Below are 21463 nucleotides of genomic sequence, written 5' to 3'. Positions count from 1 at the left end.
GCCTCTGTTCTGTTACATTTGTCTATATATCTGTTTTGATACCCACACCATGCTGTTTTGGTTACTGTAGCCTCATAGTATAGTTTGAAGTCCAGTAGTATGATGCTTCAAGCTTTGGTCTTTTTGCTTAGGATTTTCCTGGCTATGCGGGCTCTTTTTTGGTTCCATATGAACTTTAAAATAGTTTTTCCAATTCTGTGAAGAAAGTAAGTGCTAGCTTGATGGGGATTACTTCTCTCAGCTTAAGCACCACTGGAATGCAATAAAAAGGCAAGTCCAAATCTTGGTGTTTAATTTTACTTTAATGCCTGTTTAGTGACATTAAACAAATCAATATGCAGGACAGGATTTTTCTAGTCCATTGTTTTCAGTATAATTGAAGAAGATTTAATCTAGTTGTCAGTTGATGGATTGTTAAAATAATTTCTGATGACTAATCACCTTGTGACTTTGGAATATAAATCAGAAATTTAAAGTATTGTGAGACTTTTCTGTAAAAAGTTACTTTATTTAAATGTAGTTTATTTATGTGAAAAGTTCTTCAGTGCTTCCACATTATAGCACTTAGAAATTGTCATCTCAATACATAAGCCATGAGAGCAAATTACTGTATCTATTTCAATAAGTTAGGAAATTCCAGTATGAAATGTAGACATTTATAAACTATCTAAATTAGTTGTACTTATTATATTTTGATCAATTGTCAACTGATAAGTATTAGCAAAGTCTCACAATACTTTACACTTATATAAAATTTTAAAATACAATAGTTTAAACTTTCATAAAATTTTAGATATTAGAAAAATTTTCACATAAATTAGAGAACTTAAAAATTTGAAAAGTTAAAAATTTAAAAATTAGAAAACTTTACAAAATTTAGAAAACTTTTAAAAATAGAAAAACTTTTCACATAAATAAACTACATTTAAATAAAGTAACTTTTCATGGTAAAGTCTCAAAATCCTTTAAACTTACATAAAATGTTAAAATACAATACTTTATATTTACATAAAACTTTAAAAATTAGATTTATAAGCTCAACAATGTAAAATACGTGAAAGATTTATGTATATCCATAGTTTTGTTTCAGAGAAATGTGAGAAGATAGTCACACTTTCAGGTGTAAGTATCGCATCAGGACAGATCCTATGGTCAAAGTGGAATTGAAGCATAAATTCAAGGAGAAAAAAGATGTTCTAACAATGTTCCAAATAAATGTTTTTCTAGTTTAGCCATAATCTTGTAGATTATATTATTATATTCTTCAACTGGAATATAATATAAGGTCTAGTAAGAAAAGGATTAAGTGGGGCTGTGCTAACTGAAAGAGAGAGACAAATAACCATAGGCCTGTCCTTTTCTAATCTCTGTGATGACTTCTGAAATGCTGTAAATCATAGCTTTGAATGTAGTACAATTGATGAGCTTTATATTCCTTTCCAATATCATTATTTTATGAAACATGATTAAAGTGTTTTCTTCAAATTGGAGTGTTCACAAGTTTCATCTTCAATGTATTTATAATTTACTCATATAAAATTGTATTCCTATAGATTGTATTTAAAACTTAAAGTGTTATTAATTTTTTATTGTGTTTGAATAATTTGAGAAAATTTAATTTTAGAACTTTAAATCATTAAAAATTTTTTAGATTTTACAATGTCAATAAGTACTTCTGTTTATAAAGCAATTTAAATAATGTAGCAGTATAACATCAAATAAGGAGAGTAACCATTTCATGCTAATCTTCATATTTACTTACAAATTCTTACAGTTAAGTCTTTTTGTGTATGATTCTCTATTTTAATGTGCATATAAATGTATCATTTGTATAAAGATACATAAAATTTTATATAAATACTTTATATAAAGATAACATAAAATGTATTTTTCAAAAAGCTGAAAATAGTGGGTAACATGCACAATGTTTAGAACAATGTTCTAGGATTACAAGAAAAATAGGAGAAGACTCAGTGTCAGTAACAAAGAAAGCACTGAAAATGAGAATGCTAAGCTAAAGCAGGTGCAGCCATGAGAGGTGAAAGGAGGAAATTCACCAAAGGGATTTACCACACATACAAAGATGGAAGATGAAGACTGCACACCCCAAGCAAGAAGTTGCAACTGAAATCTGTACAAAAACGCAACTCTTGTACCAAAAGAGTTAGGTTAGTCGAGAGCCATAATTATCTATTTTAGAGCAAATTTGTGTAAGTCCCAAGAGTAAAATGACCAATTAACTATGATAAAAATGTTAATAGCTGCTTTACAATATTTATAAAAAAAACACAAAATATTGGCAAGAAGAAATAAGAAATCTGAATGGTCATATGAATTAAAAAAATAAATTGTTATTAAGATCTCTCTGTCAGGAATAGATATCTTCAAAACCAATTCTTCTGAAATTTAAACAACAAAATTACAACAATTTTACAATTATTCTTCAGAGAATTGAAAAACAATTAAATATTTCCCAAGTTGAACTATGAAGTCAGAATTGCAATAATAATAAAGAAGAAAAATTGTTTATAAACAAGGAAGCGATAGGCTAGTGTCCCTTGAAAACATAGCAAAATGGTTGAACTGAAAAGAATAAATTAACTTTTCATTCTTTATAGACAATATAATTTTATATGTGCAAAACTCAGAAGAATCTACAGAAAAAAATATTAGGATAGTAAATGTATTTAACATTGTTACTAATGTTAAATGTAAAATAATAGCTACAATTTTACACATGACTAGTAAAAACTAAACAAATGATTATTTTACAAAAGCATCAGAAAACATCAAATATCTAAAACCTAAAGAAATGTCTGCAAGTTTACTACACTGAAAACCGCAGATATTTCTGAGAGAAATCAAAGAAGACAAATTCTTGGGAGACATACCATGTTTATTAATAAGAAGCATCAATACTTACATGTTATTTCTTCCTAAACTGATCCCTAGATTTACTGCAAGTACAAAAACACAAAACAAAAAACTCTCCACACAACTAGATTGTAGAAAATAATACAAGGCAATAATCAGTAAGACAGTGTCATATTAGCACACACAAAAAAGTTGCCAAATGGAATGTATAGTAGAATCCAGATACTTATTCACACATATATAATCACCTGACTAGGCAGCACAATATACAGGAAAATAAAATAACTTTTAATAAATTATTTCTGATAAAGTTGATATCTACACAGAAATAACGTATTTGATTCTTCATTTCATACGTGGAGAAAAAAAATTAATTTCAGATGGTTTACAGATGTGAACATAAAATTAAAACAATAATAATTTTAAGGGAAAACATAAGAATATCTTTATGATCTTGAAGTAGTTAAAGGTGCTTTAACAGAATGAAAATTTCACTAATCTTTAGCAAAGATTTGTTGAATTGTATCAAAATTAAGACATTTTATTAATCAAAAATCACTATAGAAATCAATTAAGAAATATTTGAATTATCCCTCTTGGTTAATTGATAAAATTAATATGATCTCAATTAAAATACCAGTTTTTTAAATGGTGCCTTACAAGTTGACAATAGCATTCATATAAATGTATAAATTTACAAAAATATCTAGTAAAACCCTGAAAAAGATGACTATGATGGAAGATGTGCTGTGGCAAATATGAAAATATAAAAGGAGCTATAATTATATCAATATGGTTCTGGAACATATGAAGACAACAAGACCAATGCAGCAGAAGTGTAACTGCAGAAAAAAATGTTTCATCTCCATATAGAAATCTCAAATTCCTTAGGCAAACATGTCATTTCAAATAATAATGTTGGATCAACTGGACCGTCATTCAGAAATTAACTAATTAACAAAATATTTAAAACAATTTATCTTTCTTTTTTTTTTAATGGCAAACAGGATTTGTTTGTATATTATATTATTAGCCTTCAAGTCAGAGCCACTGAATATAAATAGGGAATACATTTAATAAATACCCAAAATGAGAAGATTATTTAAGATTTTTGCCATTATTGGGAAGAAACAAACATTATAGGTGGCCAAAAAATATATATATATGTGTGTGTATATATATATATATGTGTATATATATATATAAAATACGTGTATACATATATATATCTTTCAATACACAAATATTAATTGCAAATGTATGAAATGTCTAAATATAAAAAAGCAATCAATACACATTCTGAAGGAAAATATAGACAAATACTTTTATAAACCTATGTTGGAGAACACTTTCTAATCATGATTTTGAAAGTATAGACATAGAAAAAAAACAAAGCAAATGACATATAAGACTACATAAAAACTTGCATACCAAAAACACCATAAACAAAAATCAAGTCTAATGTTACTGATATATGAAGAAATATTAATAGTTGAAACAATAGAAAAAATGTCATAGAAATGTAGGCAAAAATTTATACACAATGATATGGTTTGGCTCTGTGTCCCCACCCAAATCTCACCTTAAATTGTAATCCCCATAATCCCCACATGTCCAAGGCAGAACCAGATGGGAGTAACAGAATCATGGAGATGGTTCTCTCATTGCTGTTCTCGTGATAATGAGTGAGTATCATGAGATCTGATGGTTTTATAAGTGTCTGGCATTTCCCCTACTGGCACTCATTCTCTCTCCTGCTGCCCTGTGAAGAGTTGAATTCTGTCATGATTGTAAGTTTCCTGAGGCCATTCCACCATTCGGAACTGGGAGTCAATTAAATCTCTTATCTTTGTAAATTACCCAGTCTGGGGTACTTCTTCACAGCAGCATGAGAATAAACTAATACATTAAATTAGTACCAAGAGTGGGGTGCTGCTATAAAGATACCCTAAAAAGTAGAACCAACATTGGAACTGGGTAACAGGCAGAGGATGGAACAGTTTAGGTGGCTCAAAGAAGACAGGAAAATGTAGGAAAGTTTGGAACTTCCTAGAGACTTGGAGGGCTCAGAAGACAGGAAGATATGGGAAAGTTTGAAACTTCCTAAAGACTTGTTAAATGGCTTTGACCAAAATACTGATAGTGATATGAACAATGAAGTCCAGGATGAGGTTGTCTCGAACTTGTTTGGAACTGGTATAAGGGTCACTCTAAAGAGACTGGTGGCATTTTGTCCCTGCCCTAGAGATCTGTGGAACTTGGAATCTGAGAGAGATGATTTAGGGTATCTGGCAGAAGAAATTTCTAAGTGGCAAAGCATTCAAGAGGAAGTAGAGCATAAAAATTTGGAAAATTTGCAGCCTGATGATGTGATAGAAAAGGAAAACCCATTTTCCGGGGAGAAATTCAAGGCAGTTGCAGAAATTTGCATAAGTAACAAGGAGATGAATGTTAATCACCAAGAAAATGGGAAAAATGTCTCCAGGGCATGTCAGAGACCTTCATGGCAACACCTCCTATCACAGGCCCAGAGGCCTAGGAGGGAAAAATAGTTTTGTGGGCAAGGCACAGAACCTGCTTGCTCTATGCAGCCTTAAAAAATGGTGCTGTGAGTCCCAGCTGCTTCAGCTCCAGCCATAGCAGAAACGGGCCAAGGTACAGCTCATGCCATTGATTCAGAGGGGGCAAGCCTCAAGTCTTGGCAGCTTACACATGGTGTTGGGCCTGCAGATGTACAGAAGTCTATAATTGAGGTTGGGGAACCTCCACCTAGATTTCAAAGGATGTATAGAAATACCTGGATGTCCAGGCAGAAGTTTGCTATGGGATGGGGCTCTCGTGGAGAACCTCTGCTAGAGCAGTGCAGAAGGGAAATATGGGGTTGGAGCCCTCACACAGAGTCACCTTTGGGGTACTCCCTAGTAGAGCTGTGAGAAGAGGGCCACTGTCCTCCACATCCCAGAAAAATACATCCACTGACAGCTTGCACCATGCATCTAGAAAAGCTACAGACAATGCCAGCCCATGAAAGCAGCCAGGAGGGGAGATTTACCCTATAAAGCCACAGAGGCAGAGCTGCCCAAGACCATGGGAGCCTACCTCTTGTATCAGTGTGACCTGGATGGGAGACATGGAGTCAAAACAAAACATTTTGTAACTTTAAGGTTACAAAGTGACTGCCTTATTGGATTTTGGACATTGTGGGGCCTGTAGCCCCTTTGTTTTGGCCAGTTTTTCCCATTTAGAATAGGTGTATTTACCCAGTGCCAGTACCTCCATTGTATCTAGGAAAGAACTAACTTGTTTTTGATTTTACAAGCTCATAGGTGGAAGGGACTTGCCTTGTCTCAGATGAGACTTTGCACTTTTGCACTTGGGTTAATGCTGGAATTAGTTAAGTTATGATCTTCATAATATCCACATACCAAGGACAGAATCAGGTGGAGGTAATGAAATCATGGAGACAGCTTCCCCCATCCGGTTCTCATGATAATAAGTGAGTCTTATGAGATCTGATGGTTTTATAAGCAACTGACATTTCCCCTGCTAGCACTCATTTTCTTCTTGCCACCTTGTGAAGAGGTACCTTCCACCATGATTGTAAGTTTCCTAAGGCCTCCCCAGTCGTGTGGAACTGTGAGTCAATAAAACCTCTTTTGTTTATAAATTACCCAGTCTCAGGTATTTCTTCATAGTGGTGTGAGAATGGACTAATGCACACAGATAATTGAGATGTTTAAAAGTGGCTCCTAAACATACGAAAAATTTTGATGTCAACAGAGTATGAGAAATTGTTTAAAATAGCAATTATATACAATTTGTCAAACATTTGCAAAAATTCAAACAGAGTTTGTTGGTGAGACTGCAGGGAAATATGCACCATCATACATTGCTATAGAGTAAAAAGTGATTATATCACGAATGAAAAAAATTCATTGACAACTAACAAAATTGCCTATTCATTTTCCCTTTGATAAAGGTATATGACTTAGACATTACCTTATTGGTAGGCTCCTAAAATGCAGAAGTATATATGCACAAGATTATTAAATGAAGAACTATTTGCAATAAAATATTATTGGACTTTACAATTTGGTATGTTTTTGTAGTGGCTGGTACAGGTTGTTCCTTTCCATGCTTAGTGCTTCCTTTAGGAGCTCTTGTAAAGCAGGCCTGGTGGTGACAAAATCTCTCAGCATTTGCTTGTCTGTGAAGGATTTTATTTCTCTTTCGCTTATGAAGCTTAGTTTGGCTGGATATGAAATTCTGGGTTGAAAATTCTTTTCTTTAAGAATTTTGAAAATTGGCCCCCACTCTCTTCCAGCTTTTAGGGTTTCTGCAGAGAGATCCACTGTTAGTCTGATGGGCTTCCATTTGTGGGTAAGCCAACCTTTCTCTCTGGCTGCCCTTAACATTTTTTCCTTCATTTCAACCTTTGTGAATCTGATGATTATGTGTCTTGGGGTTGCTCTTCTCGAGTATCTTTGTGGTGATCTCTGTATTTCCTGAATTTGAATGTTGGCCTGCCTTGCTACATTGGGAAAGTTCTCCAGATGACGGGTTGATGGCTGCAGCAAACCACCATGGCAAGCATATACCTATGTAACAAACCTGCATGTTCTGCACTTGTACCCTGGAACTTAAAGTATAATAATAAAAAAATTGGAAACTAAATGTCCAACTTTAGATGACTGATTGCGTAAACTATAATACATCCAAACAATTGAATACTAGGTAACTGTACAAAAGAGTGAGACAGAATTCTATAACCTGTTTTGAAGTGACTTCTAGGATATTTTGTTAAGTGAGAAATGCAAAATTCAAAGGAAGAAAATTACAGTATGTGACTTTTTGTGTATCATCAAAAAAAGAATAATAAAACATAAAAACCTACATGTAGCAGTTTATTTTGTTTTGTTTTGTTTTTTTCTTGCCTTTTTGTTTTTCAAAATCTTTCTGTGGTAATTCAATAAAACTGCAACTCAGCTACCCCTTTGTAATTACACCAGGAAAGTCTTGTGAACTAATTATTTTATTGATTCAAGCAGCAATGGTTCTAAATCAGACTAAGGGTCCAACCCCAGGTGTGCTCTTGCTGTGTCAGGACTCCCTGCTCAACCCTAGGCCTTCAGATCTCTAAAGCGATGGGGCCTTGAGAGCTATTTTTTAAAAGTTTCCCAAGCTAGTTAGATGACTAGTTCAGTTTAAGGAAGACTTGTCTAGTGCTCTTGCAGGGCTTCTCAATGTCGGTATACCATTGAAAAACTTTAAAAGGTGCAGATTTTATGTCCAGCTCCAAGGGATTCTAATTGCTTAATGAGGTGTAGAAATAGACATTTTTAAGAATCTCTCAAGTTGCTTTTGGAAGAAGTTGCTAGTGTAGCTCACTTTAGGGAACTTTGCTCCATTCAGGGTTTGGCAAAAGGCAGGCACATGGGGAAAGAACGGGACACATTAATGAGGCTTAACTGTTGCTTCTCCAAGACCAGTTGCAAATCAGTCCTCTAAACAATGCATGTACCTATGGCTAACATGGTATCTATGCCTAGAGACTCCATTGCCAGCGAGAGAGAGGGAGGGTAACAGCGACTACGGGGACAGGGTGGGCTTTCTGGTGTATCTTGCTATTCTTTTTTTTTTTTCAACTTTTATATTAACTTCAGGGGTACATGTGCAGGATGTGCAAGTTTGTTACATAGGTAAACTTGTGTCATGGTGGTTTGTTGCACAGCTCATCCCATCACGTACGTGCTGAGCTCAGCATCCATTAGCTATTCTTCCTGGTGTTCTCCATCCCACCAACGCCCTCTGGCAGGCTCCAGAGTGTGTTGCCCCCCACATGTGTCCATGTGTTCTCATCATTCAGCTTCCACTTATAAGTGAGAACATGTGGTGTTTGGTTTTCTGTTCTTGTGCTAGTTTGCTGAGAATCATGTCTTCCAACTCCATGCATATCGCTGCAAAGAACATGATCTTTTTTTTTGTGACTGCATATTATTCCATTCCATTCTAATTCATTATCATCAGTTCTATCTTACCGTTTTCATTTTCATATCAATATCTTCTTTCTCTCTCACAGTGAGAACCCTCATGTTCAATATACTTCATTTCAACATCAATATGTACCACATATTGATGTATGTACCACATATATGGAAAGTATATGTACCACATTTTCTTTATCCAGTCTATCATTGATGGGCATTTAGGTTGATTCTAGGTATTTGCTACTGTGAATAGTACTGCAATGAACATAGGCATTCATGTATCTTTATAATATAATGATTTATATTCCTTTGGGTGTGTACCCAGTAAGTAGATTGCTGGGTAAAATGGCATTTCTGTTTCTAGAACTTTGAGGTATTGTCACACTGTCTTCCACAATGGTTAAACTAATTTACACACCCATCAACAGTGTAAAAGCATTTCATTTTCTCAGCAATCTCATCAGCATCTGTTGTTTTTTGACTTTTTTATAATAGTCATTCTGACTGGCGTGAGACGGTATTTCATTGTGATTTTAATTTGCATTCCTCTAATGATTAGTGATGTTGAGCTTTCTTTCATATTTTGCCCTCATGTATGTCTTCTTTTGAGAAGTGAGTGTTCAAGTTCTTTGCCCACTTTTTAAGGTGATTGTGTTTTGTTTGTTTCTTGTACATTTGTTTAAGTTACTTGGTAGTCTTCACCAAAAAATTAAGGTGAAACAAAAAACAATAAATGTGCTTACCTATAAAAATTGAGTGGTGAACAGGGATAGAAGAAAAGTGTGACAGAGTGACATATTTCTGAGAATAATGATTTGCATAACTTTGCCTTTGGAAGTATGTTAATGTTCTACATATTTAAAAAATAAAATTAAACAATTAAGAAAAATAGGAGAAGGAAACTAGAAATAAAATAAAACCAATCAATCACAATAACATTTTAAATAAATAGCAATCCTGTAATCGCAGCACTTTGTGTGGCTGAGGCGGGCAGATAACCCAAGGTCAGGAGTTTGAGACCAGTCTGGCCAACATGGTGAAACCTTGTCTGTACTAAAAAATAAAAATAAAAAATAAAAACTTAGCCAGGCATGATGGCACATGCCTGTAATCCCAGCTACTTGGGAGGCTGAGGCAGGAGAATTGCTTGAACCCAGGAGATGGAGGTTGCAGTGAGCCGAGATAGTGCTGTTGCACTCCAGCCTGGGCATCACAGCGAGACTCTGTCTCAAAAAATAAATAAATAAATAGCAATACTGGAGGGATAAACAGGTGTTGGAGTACAGGAGAAAAGAAAACAAATCTTTAATTCTTTTAATTTTTTTTCTTAATTTTAGTATGAGCAAAGCAATTTTTAAACTATTATGAGTATAAGATGAGCAAATATATTGATGTTGAAAGTGAAGTATATTGAATGAGAGGGTTTTCTCTGTAAGAGAGAAAGAAGTTATTAATATAAAAATAAAATGGCAAGATAGAACCAATGACAATGAATTAAAATTGAAGATATCAGTGTATAAACACATAATTTTGGGACTATGTGTCTTTGTATTTAGACTGGATCTTAGTCTAAAGATCACTAAAAGGAACTAGAACACCTTTGGGGAATGAGGAATGACTCTAAGAAACAAGAGAAGGATATATATAAGTAGTCGTCAATTGTGTGTATATATCACAATTTCTTTATCCACTCTTATAATGACTTCTTTTCCTCTGTGTAGATACCCAGTAGTGGGATAGCTGGATCAAATGCTAGTTCTACTTATGGTTCTTTAAGGAATTTCCACACTGTTGTCCCTAGTGTTTGTATTAGTTTTCATTCCCACTAGCACTATAAAAGTGTTCCCTTTTCACAGTGAAAATGGTGTCTTAAACAGCAAGTTAGGCAATCTGGGAAAAGAGTGTTACAGACAATGGAAGCTATGAAAATATGACTAAGGCAGACCGAGTGCTGCATTTTCAAGGAAAAACAAGGAGTTAGTGGTGGTTGGGCAGATGTACAATGGGGCCTATGGTAAGAGACAAGACAACAGAGGGCCAGGAGGTCACATTCTGTAGGGCTTAAAGGAACCATATTTTTGTGTTCTAAATACTTTTCAGATCACCTGAAACGCTGAAATATTATTTCGTACAAGATATTTAGTGAATGGCCTTAATAGTGAAGCCAACATATTCTAGCCTGACTTAACTTTAATTATAGTTACAATGACTCCAACTCAAGTTTATCTGACCACTGACCATATTATGCAAAATACTTGGAAAACTAAAATTAAAGAATTTGTAAAGGAGTTTGCTAAAATGTTATACTTAGAATAGCTATATATCCAGATTATTGGAGGGATACTTAACTTGAAGGCATACATAACCATTAAAAGATAAAGAAACACAATCCACATCTCAGTGGTGTACAGATGTGAGGTTGCAAATTTGTGCTGCCTATAAACTGCCGAAGATGTTGCTGTTGGGAGAATCTGACATCTTTGGTAGCAGAAAAAGTTCCACTAGTAATGTAGCCAAGGAATTAATTCGATGTGAATATGTTGCTCAAAGAGAGTTATCTGCAAAAGTCTGCACCATAAATTTTTAATATAAATTATCATAAAAGAGTCTTCTCTAGTGAGTTGTTGAAGAACTGTAGAAAATAATTCATATTGAGCTATTGGTATTAGTTTCTTTAAAACAATATTTGTTAAAAATCAAGATTTAAATATAATTTATTTGGAATTATAAACTTCTAGAAATGGAAAGAACATTAGGAATATTCCAGTCTAGCTGTTTTATGTTTCAAATGGGCTGAGAGAAGTTAAATGATATTCCCCAAGGTTACATTAATTGACAAAAATGTTGGAACTAAAACCAAGTTTCCATAGGTTTATTCTCCCTCCTTTTAAGTGGCAGTTCTAAAAACTATTTGGTCTAATAGGAGTATCATATCCCTGAAACTTTCCTGCAGTGTTCACCCAAATTGAAAGTAGAGTTGTGAAAGAGTAGCTACTATAAAAAGCAAAGAACTCAGGCAATTTATTCTCTTCTCCCAGTAGGAACGCACAGACCAGTATATTCTCATAAAGTTCATAAAGTGAAAACAGTAGAAAGAAGCAGAGTTTATGTACAGGGAAAAAGTCATTAGATAGTCTCTTATAATGCCTGTTGAAGTGGTATTTTAAGAATTTTTATAGACATGTTTGCATCATTACTGGCCTGAGAATATTAATTCTTTTTCAATCAACTATTAATGATGGGGATATACGTTAAGTTTTCCATAACACAAAATAAGATATAGATTGTATGAATCTATATTTTATTGAAATTAATTATTGACAAATGTAATATGCATGTAAATCACCAGGGGAAGTAAAATGCAGAATTCAGGGATTCCACTTTCAAAGGCTGCTTCAGTAGGCTTAGTGGTGAAGACAGAATCTTCGTATTTATCACAGGTAACTAAAACAACTGGTTCCTAGACCACGCTTTCAGAAAAGCTATTGCAATGCATCTGGATGTCTTTAGGGGCATTTTCTTACCTTCCCTCCTGGCTGTTGTTCATTGTATTTGTTTGTACTTTTGAAATTTTGCTGTATTCACTGATCATAGATAGACCAAGTCTAACTTTCATCAATGTATTTCCTTCATTATTTTTCTGTCAGTCAAAAAGTATTGCAATATAACTTAAAATGGTCATATTTATTACTGGCACTATCTTTGATAATATGTATTATAAACTGAATATAACAATGTATACATATGTACTGTATGACATTTCTACAAAAATTAAACATAAATGTGATTATCAAGGTATCAGTTAATGAAATTAATAATATGCAGCTTTGGCTTCTGACAGGAGACTCAAAATAGATATTCATTTCAAAATTACTGAAAAGAATCCCTGGCTAGTTAGTTGTACTAAGTTAGAGTTTCATCTAGACTATGATTGAAATCATGCATACTGGAATGTGTTTTTTTTTAAAGGAGAAGATTGAGCATTAATAAAATCCAGATTCTGATGCAGTAGGTTTCAGGTGAGGCATAAGATTCTGAATTTATACCACACTCCCAACTGATACCTATATTTCTGATCTGTGAATCAAGTTTTGTACAATGATGCTTTAGAGGACATTTCTTTCATTGACATATCACAACTCTGTGTGGTAAATCTATTTATCATACTATATTCACAATAGTGTTCCAGTGGAGTGTTGTTCAATCTACCTATGGAATTCTTTGACAGTGTGCATTGGAGATTTCTTTTGTCAGTTCCTGAAAAATAAAATGTTTTTCACCATCTGAGGTAATTTTTTCTTGTATCCACTTATATATGAGATGCTGTGACTGTTTGTATTATTTCGGAACTAATTGCCCTAAATTGAGAATCAATTGACTCTTCAGCTCACATTGAGCTTGCATTGGTGAATTTTGCAAACTTCACTATTAAACAAATCCTAAGCGATAAATAAGAAAAAATTAAAATCTTTCTGTTAAACTAAATGCCTCACGAGGGATTAAGAAAAATGTCCATCATTCCAGAATTGTCTGGTGGAATGGTAAAAAACAAGGGTTTCATATTTTGTATTGTAGAGTAAAATAGTTGGAAAATATTGGGAAGGCATTGTGATTTATTCAATTGAAAGGAAAAAAAATAAAAGAATATAGAGAATTATCCTTATAGAAGTCCTGAAATGTGGTATTAAAAACCACTCATATATTTGAGAATGTCCCTAGACATATCAGATCTTAAGAAATATGCAAATACCACCTCTGTGATAAAGTCAGGATATTATGCCATCTTTCTAGTTAAACTTAGAGATCTGTTTTAATGTCTCGACTCTCACTTCATTATTCTGCTTCCTGCTATTTCCTGCATTCTAAAGATGAAATAACCTTATAATATGCCATCCTATGCACCAAATGAAAGGAAAATCACATATATGAAGGAAAGAAAATTATTTTCTGTTCAGTTTGCCCTCCAAACGTATGTGAAATATCTCAGAAAATAAAACAAATTGATTTCCATCTTCAGGAAGAGAAAATTTCTACTATAATCTGTATCCTACATATTATGGTTTTCTAGAACCCAGAGCTTGTCTCCACAATTGAACACTAACTGAAGATTAAAACGTAGGTGCGATTGGAGGGATCTGGCAAGATGGCAGAATAGGAACAGCTCCGGTCTGCAGCTCCCAGCTAGACTAACGCAGAAGGCAGGTGATTTCTGCATTTCCAACTGAGGTGCCATGTTTATCTCACTGGAACAGGTTAGGCAGTAGGTGCAGCCCACGGAGGGTGAGCAGAAGCAGGGTGGAGTGTCACCTCACCCAGAAAATGCAAGGAGCAAGGGGCCTCTCTTTCCTGGCCAAGGGAAGCCATGAGGGACTGTGCTATCTGGCCCAGATACTGTGCCTTTCCCATGTTTTTGGCAATCTGCAGATCAGGAGATTCCCTTGTGTGCCTACATTACCTGGGCCCTGGATTTCAAGCATGAAACTGGGCAGCTGTTTGGGGAGACACCGAGCTAGCTGCAGTTTTTTTTCATACCCCAGTGACACCAGGAACCTCAGCGAGACAGAACCGTTCACTCCCCTGGAAAGGGGACTCTTTTGAGAAGTGTCTGTTTATATCACTTGCCCACTTTTTGAATGTTTTTTTTTTTTTTTCTTGTAAATCTGTTTAAGTTCCTTGTAGATTCTGGATATTAGACCTTTGTCAGATGGACAGATTGAAAAAATTTTCTCCCATTCTATAGGTTGCCTTTTCACTCTGATGATAGTTTCTTTTGTTCAGCAGAAGATTTTTAGTTTAATTAGATCCCATTTGTCAATTTTAGCTTTTGTTGCAATTGCTTTTAGTGTTTTAGTCGTGAAGTCTTTGCCCATGCCTATGTCCTGACTGATATTGCCTAGGTTTTCTTCTAGGGTTTTTATGGTTTTAGGTCTTACGTTTAAGTCTTTAATACACTTTGAGTTAATTTTTGTAAAAGATGTGTAAGGAAGGGGTCCAGTTTCTGTTTTCTGCATATGGCTAGCTAGTTTTCCCAGCAACGTTTATTAAATAAGGAATCCTTTCCCCATTGCTTGTTTTTGTCAGGTTTGTCAAAGGTCAGATGGTTGTAGATGTGTGGTGTTATTTCTGAGGCCTCTGTTCTGTTCCATTGGTCTATATATCTGTTTTGGTACCAGTACCATGCTGCTTTGGATACTGTAGTCTAGTAGTATAGTTTGAAGTCAGGTAGAGTGATACCTCCAGCTTTGTTCTTTTTGCTTAGGATTGTCTTGGTTATACGGACTCTTTTTTGGTTCCATATGAAATTTAAAGTAGTTTTTTTCTAGTTCTGTGAAGAAAGTCAATGATAGCTTGATAGGAATAGCATAGAATCTATAAATTACTTTGGGCAGTGTGGTCATTATCATGATGTTGATTCTTCTTATGCATGAGCGTGGAATGTTTTCTCCATTTGTTTGTGTCCTCTCTTATTTCCTTGAGCAGTGGTTTGTAGTTCACCTTGAAAAGGGCCTTCATGTCCCTTGCAAGTCGTATTCCTAGGTATTTTATTTTCTTTGTAGCAATTGTGAATGGGAGTTCACTCATGATTTGGCTCTCTGCTTGCCTATTATTGGTGTATAGAAAGGCTTGTGATTTTTACACACTGATTTTGTATTCTGAGACTTTGCTGAAGTTGTTTATCAGCTTAAGGAGTTTTTGGGCTGAGATGATGGGGTTGTCTAAATATACGATCATGTCGTCTGCAAACAGAGACAATTCGACTTCCTCTCTTCCTATTTGAATACCACTTATTTCTTTCTCTTGCCTGATTGCCCTAGACAGAACTTCCAATACTGTGTTGAATAGGAGCGCTAAGAGAGGGCATCCTTGTCTTGTGCCAGTTTTCAAAGGAAATGCTTCAGCTTTTGCCCATTCACTATGGTATTGGCTATGGGTTTGTCATAAATAGCTCTTATTATTTTGGGATATGTTCCATCAATACCTAGTTTATTGAGAGTTTTTAGCATAAAGCGATGTTGAATTTTATTGAAGGTCTTTTCTGCATCTATTGAGATAATCATGTGGTTTTTGTCATTAGTTCTGTTTATGGGATGGATTAGTTTATTGATTTGTGTATGTTGAACCAGTCTTGCATCCCAGGGATGAAGCCAACTTGATCGTGGTAGATACGCTTTTTGATGTGCTGCTCAATTCAGCTATCCAGTATTTTATTGAGGATTTTCGCATTGATGTTCATCAGGAATATTAGCCTGAAATTTTCTGTTTTTCTTGTGTCTCTGCCAGGTTTGGGGATTAGGATGATGCTGGCTTCATAAAATGAGTTAGGGAGGAGTCCCTCTTTTTCTATTGTTTGGAAAATTTTCAGAAGGAATGGTACCAGCTCCTCTCTGTACCTGTGGTAGAATTTGGCTGTGATTCTGTCTGGTCTTGGGCTTTTTTTTTTTTTTTTAATTGGTAGGCTATTAATTACTGCCTCAATTTCAGAACTTATTATTCATCTATTCAGAGAATCAACTTCTTCCTGGTTTAGTCTTGAGAGGGTGAATGTGTTGAGGAATTTACCCATTTCCTTTATATTTTCTAGTTTATTTTCATAGATGTGTTTATAGTATTCTCTGATGGTATTTTGTATATCTGTGGAATCAATGGTGATATCCCCTTTATCATTTTTTATTGTGTCTATTTGAGTCTTCTCTCTTTTCTCCTTTAGTAGTTTGGCTTGCAGTATATCTATTTTCTTAATCTTTTCAAGGAACCAACTCCTGGATTCATTTAGTTTTTTAAGGGTTTTTCGTGTCTTTATCTCCTTCAATTCTGCTCTGATCTTAGTTATTTCTTGTCTTCTGCTACTTTTTGAATTTGTCCTTGCTTCTCTAGTTCTTTTAATTGTGATGTAAGGGTGTCTATTTTAGATCTTTCTCTCTTTCTGATGTGGGCATTTATTGCTATAAATTTCCCTCTTAATACTGCTTTAGTTGTGTCCCAGAGATACTGGTACATTGTCTCTTTGTTCTCTTTGGTTTCAAGAACTTTGTTATTTCTGCCTTAATTTTGTTATTTACCCAGTAGCCATTCAGGAGCAGATTTTTCAGTTTCCATGTAGTTGTGCAGATTTAAGTGAGTTTCTTTATCCTGAGTTTTAATCTTATTGCAGTATGGTCTGAGAGACTGTTCCTTATGATTTCCATTCTTTTGCATTTGCTGAGGAGTATTTCACTATCGATTATGTGGTCGATTTTATAGCAAGTGCTATGTGGTGCTGAGAAGAATGTATATTCTATTGATTTGGGGTGGAGAGTTCTGTAAATGTCTATAAGGTCTGCTTGGTCCTGAGCTGAGTTCAATTCCTGAATATCCTTGTTAATTTTCTGTCTCATTGATCTAATATTGACAGTGAGATGTTAAAGTCTCCCACTATTATTGTGTGGGAGTCTAAGTCTCTTTGTAGGTCTCTAAGAACTTGTTTTATGACTATGGGTGCGCCTGTATGGGGTGCATATATATTCACAATGGTTAGCTCTTCTTGTTGCATTGATCCCTTTACCATTATGTAATGCCCTTCTTTGTCTTTTTATCTTTGTTGGTTTAAAGTCTGTTTTACCAGAGACTAGGATTCCAACCCCTTCTCTCTCTCTCTCTTTTTTTTTTGCTTTCCATTTGCTTCTTAAATCTTCCTCCATCCCTTTATTTTGAGCCTATGTGTGTCTTTGCACATGAGATGAGTCTCCTGAATACAGCACACCAATGGGTCTTGACTCTTTACCCAATTTGCCAGTGTGTGTGTTTTAATTGGGGTATTTAGCCCATTTACATTTAAGGTTACTATTAGTATGTGTGAATTTGATCCTGTCATTATGATGCTAGCTGATTATTTTGCACATTAGTTGATGTAGTTTCTTCATAGCGTCATTGGTATTTATATTTTGGTGTGTTTTTGCAGTGGCTGGTACCAGTTTTTCCTTTCCATACTTAGTGCTTCCTTCAGAAGCTCTTGTAAGGCAGGCTTGGTGGTGTCAAAATCCCTCAGCATTTGCTTCTCTGTGAAGGATTTTATTTCTCCTTCACTTATGAAGCTTAGTTTGGCTGATATGAAATTCTGGGTTGAAAATTCTTTTCTTTAAGGATGTTGAATATTGGCCCCCACTCTCTTCTGGATTGCAGGGTTTCTGTAAAGAGATCCACTGTTAGTCTGTTGGGCTTCCCTTTATATATAACTTGACCTTTCTCTCTGGCTACACTTACATTTTTTCATCGTTTCAACCTTGGAGAATCTGACAATTGTGTGTCTTTGGGTTTCTCTTCTTGAGGAGTATCTTAGTGGTGTTCTCTGTATTTCCTGAATTTTAATGATGGCCTGCCTTGCTAGGTTGGGGAAGTTCTCCTGGATCATATCCTGAAGTGTGTTTTACAACTTGGATCCATTCTTGCCCTCACTTTCATGGACCCCAATCTATCGTAGATTTGGTATTTTCACATAGTCCCATATTTCTTGGAGGCTTTGTTCATTCCTTTTCATTCTTTTTTTTCTAATATTATCTTCACGCCTTATTTCAGTAAGTTGATCTTCAACTTCTGATACCATTTTTTCCACATGATCGATTTGGCTATTGATACTTGTATATGCTTCACGAAGTTCTCATGCTGTATTTTTAAGCTCCATCAGGTCATTTATGTTCTTCTCTAAACTGGTTATTCTACTTAGCAGTTCCCGTAACCTTTTGTCAATGTTCTTAGCTTTGTTGCATTGGGTTAAAACATGCTCCTTTAGCTCAGAAGAGTTTGTTATTATCCACCTTCTGAAGCCTACTTCTGTCAATTTGCCAAACTCATTCTCTGTTCAGTTTTGTGCCCTTGCTGGAGAGGAGTTGTGATCATTTGGAGAAGAAGAGGCTTTCTGGTTTTTGGAATTTTCAGCATGTTTGTGCTGGTTTTTACTCATCTTTGTAGATTTATCTACCTTTGATCTTTGAGGCTGATGACCTCAAAGATCAGGGAGGTTGCAAGATGAGAGGGTACAAAAGAGAAAACAGGAGGTGCCAGACTGCTCTAAACAACAAGTTCTTGCCCAAACTAACAGAGCAAGAATTCATTACCATGGGAAGGTATTCATGAGAGGATCCATCCCCTAGCCATTCATGAGAGGATCTATCCCCTGTTGTATCAAACCCCTATGAACCTCAGTAGGAAATGCAAAAGGTTCAAGAGGCCAAAGAAGAGACTCAGAGCCAGCAAATGAGCCATGAGTTTTTATTATGGACTTACAGGGAAGAGAGTCCAGTGGTGGCAGGCTAGACAAGAGAAATGGCCCAGTGGCGGTGGGCCAGACAAGATATCCACCTTCCTACCATCCGGTGGCAGTAGGCTGAGCAGGAACATCTCAGCCGCCTGCACACAGCATGTATTTATATAGCATTTTCACTCAATACCCTCCCCTTATCGACATCCACCTGGCAACCTTCATCCAATGCAAAACTCACAGCCCCAATATCCTTAATGGCCCGTGTTCCAAGAGATGGGACAGGGGATCAAATGTTTCCTTTTTTTTTTTTTTTTTTTTTTGAAATGGAGTCTCGCTCTGTCGCCCAGGCTGGAATGCAATGGTGTGATCACGGCTCACTGCAAGCTCCACCTCCCAGGTTCACGCCATCCTCCTGCCTCAGCCTCCCGAGTAGCTGGGACTACAGGCGCCTGCCACCATGCCCAGCTAATTTTTTTGTATTTTTAGTAGAGACAGGGTTTCACCGTGTTAGCCAGGATGGTCTCGATCTCCTGACCTTGTGATCCACCCATCTTGGCCTCCCAAAGTGCTGGGATTAAAGGCGTGAGCCACTGCGCCTGGCCTCAAATGTTTCTTACAGACAAGGAACAATTTTCCAGATTGGCCAGCCCCCAATTTCCTACCTCAGAACACATATTCAGATGTTTCTGCCATACAGGGTCATTCTAAGAGTATGCTTAAGTTATTGCTATCAGATATGTTTACCCTATATCCCTATGATCCAAACACCTCCCATCAAGCCACACCTCCAACATTGGGGATCACATTTTAACATGAGATATAGAGTGGACAAAACAGCCAAACCATATCAATATAATTCTAGAAAGGTCATTAAATTTACTTAGGCTGAAACTTTCAGTTATCCTATAACTATGTTAAAATGCATTAAAACATAGCAAAACCTTGTTTTTAAAATTATAGTCTATTAATCTTTGTTAGAAATTGTGAAGCTGATTTTTAAAAGTAGATTCTTGTATCCATCCTCTTCTCTGCCTTAGTCTCACTGAAGCAGACTCCTTTGAATAGCTCTCTTGAATATCTTTATAACAAGTATTGCAGTGAGTCTTTACACACTAAAGCTTGAGAAAACTGACAATTTTTTGCCCAGCTTTCCACAAAATAATTCCTCACAAGAAAGATTGCTCTATAGAAAACATAAGACAAAGTTTAAAACATGATGAAAGAGATTATTGCTCAATGAAGTTTGAAGAGTGTACAAAAGAAAAAAGGGCAAGCATAATATTTTCTATTCCTATCCAAGGGTCTTCACCAAGTCTGGCCTCGACTCCTAAAAAAGATGCAAAATTTACCTTTACAATATCTTAGAATTCTAATGACAGAATGTATTACTTTTTTTTTTGAAACATGATAGATTAATTTGCCAAGCTGGATAAATTGACTAGTTTTTATAGAATTCACTAAAATTAGTATAGCTGACAACTGAGAAAAAAAAAAAAAGCCGGTATCAGTACCCTACATTCTGAGTTCAGAGAACAGCAAGATGTGAAATCAGAGCCTGATGAGAAGCACTATTTTAGCAGGAGTGTGATTGCATTTCTATCCCACCTGCCTTTTCCAATTTAGGAGAACTACAGTTGGGATATAGGGACACAGGCAGTCTTTTGAGGAAGGAAAAATCATGAAGATAAGTTATCCCATTTCCTTTTTCCCTCAAGAAAGGATTATTGACTGATTCTCATTACCAATACAGCATTAGGTGGTCACTGGTGAATTGCTTGTAATTTTTGTGGGTGTCTATGAGGCAAGGCTAATTATTTACTTCCACAGTCTGATATCTTCTTGGCCATTGGGCTTAATGACTTCCACTTACGAGACTAAGTTGAAATGGGATCAGAGTGAGCAACAAAGGACTGAGGGAAGATAGTATGGTCAGGCTGAGATTAGGTAGGGAAAACCCTCAAATATATGTTTCTGAAAGGTTGCAGAAAATGGATCTTACTTTTGCCTAGTTAGAATTGTAAAGGATATATGGAACTGGTCTCATATATTTTCTGGGACTACCAGTGTGTGTTTTAGAGTTTCAGGCGTATTAAGAACATGCCACAAGCCCCCCTCTCTAGATGCCAAACTGGGTAAGTTCACTCTTCTCCATGTCCAATGATGTTTGGGAAAGGTGTTTGAGCTTGAGTCAGCGAGGTCTCCTTTCACCTGTATTTATCTACAGCAAGATCAAATGCGATAACTTAGATCAGTTTTGATAAGCATAAAGTGAGTGAGATGGGAAGCAACTTACTATCTTCTATCTTTGCATGATTTTTAATATCACTGGCAAAAAAAAGGTGATGGCCAAGTGACACACACTCAA

This window comes from Gorilla gorilla, chromosome 15 (genome assembly GCF_029281585.2).
Source record: "Gorilla gorilla gorilla isolate KB3781 chromosome 15, NHGRI_mGorGor1-v2.1_pri, whole genome shotgun sequence".
Classification (NCBI taxonomy): Eukaryota; Metazoa; Chordata; class Mammalia; order Primates; family Hominidae; genus Gorilla; species Gorilla gorilla.
Note: the sequence above shows the minus strand (reverse complement) of the source record.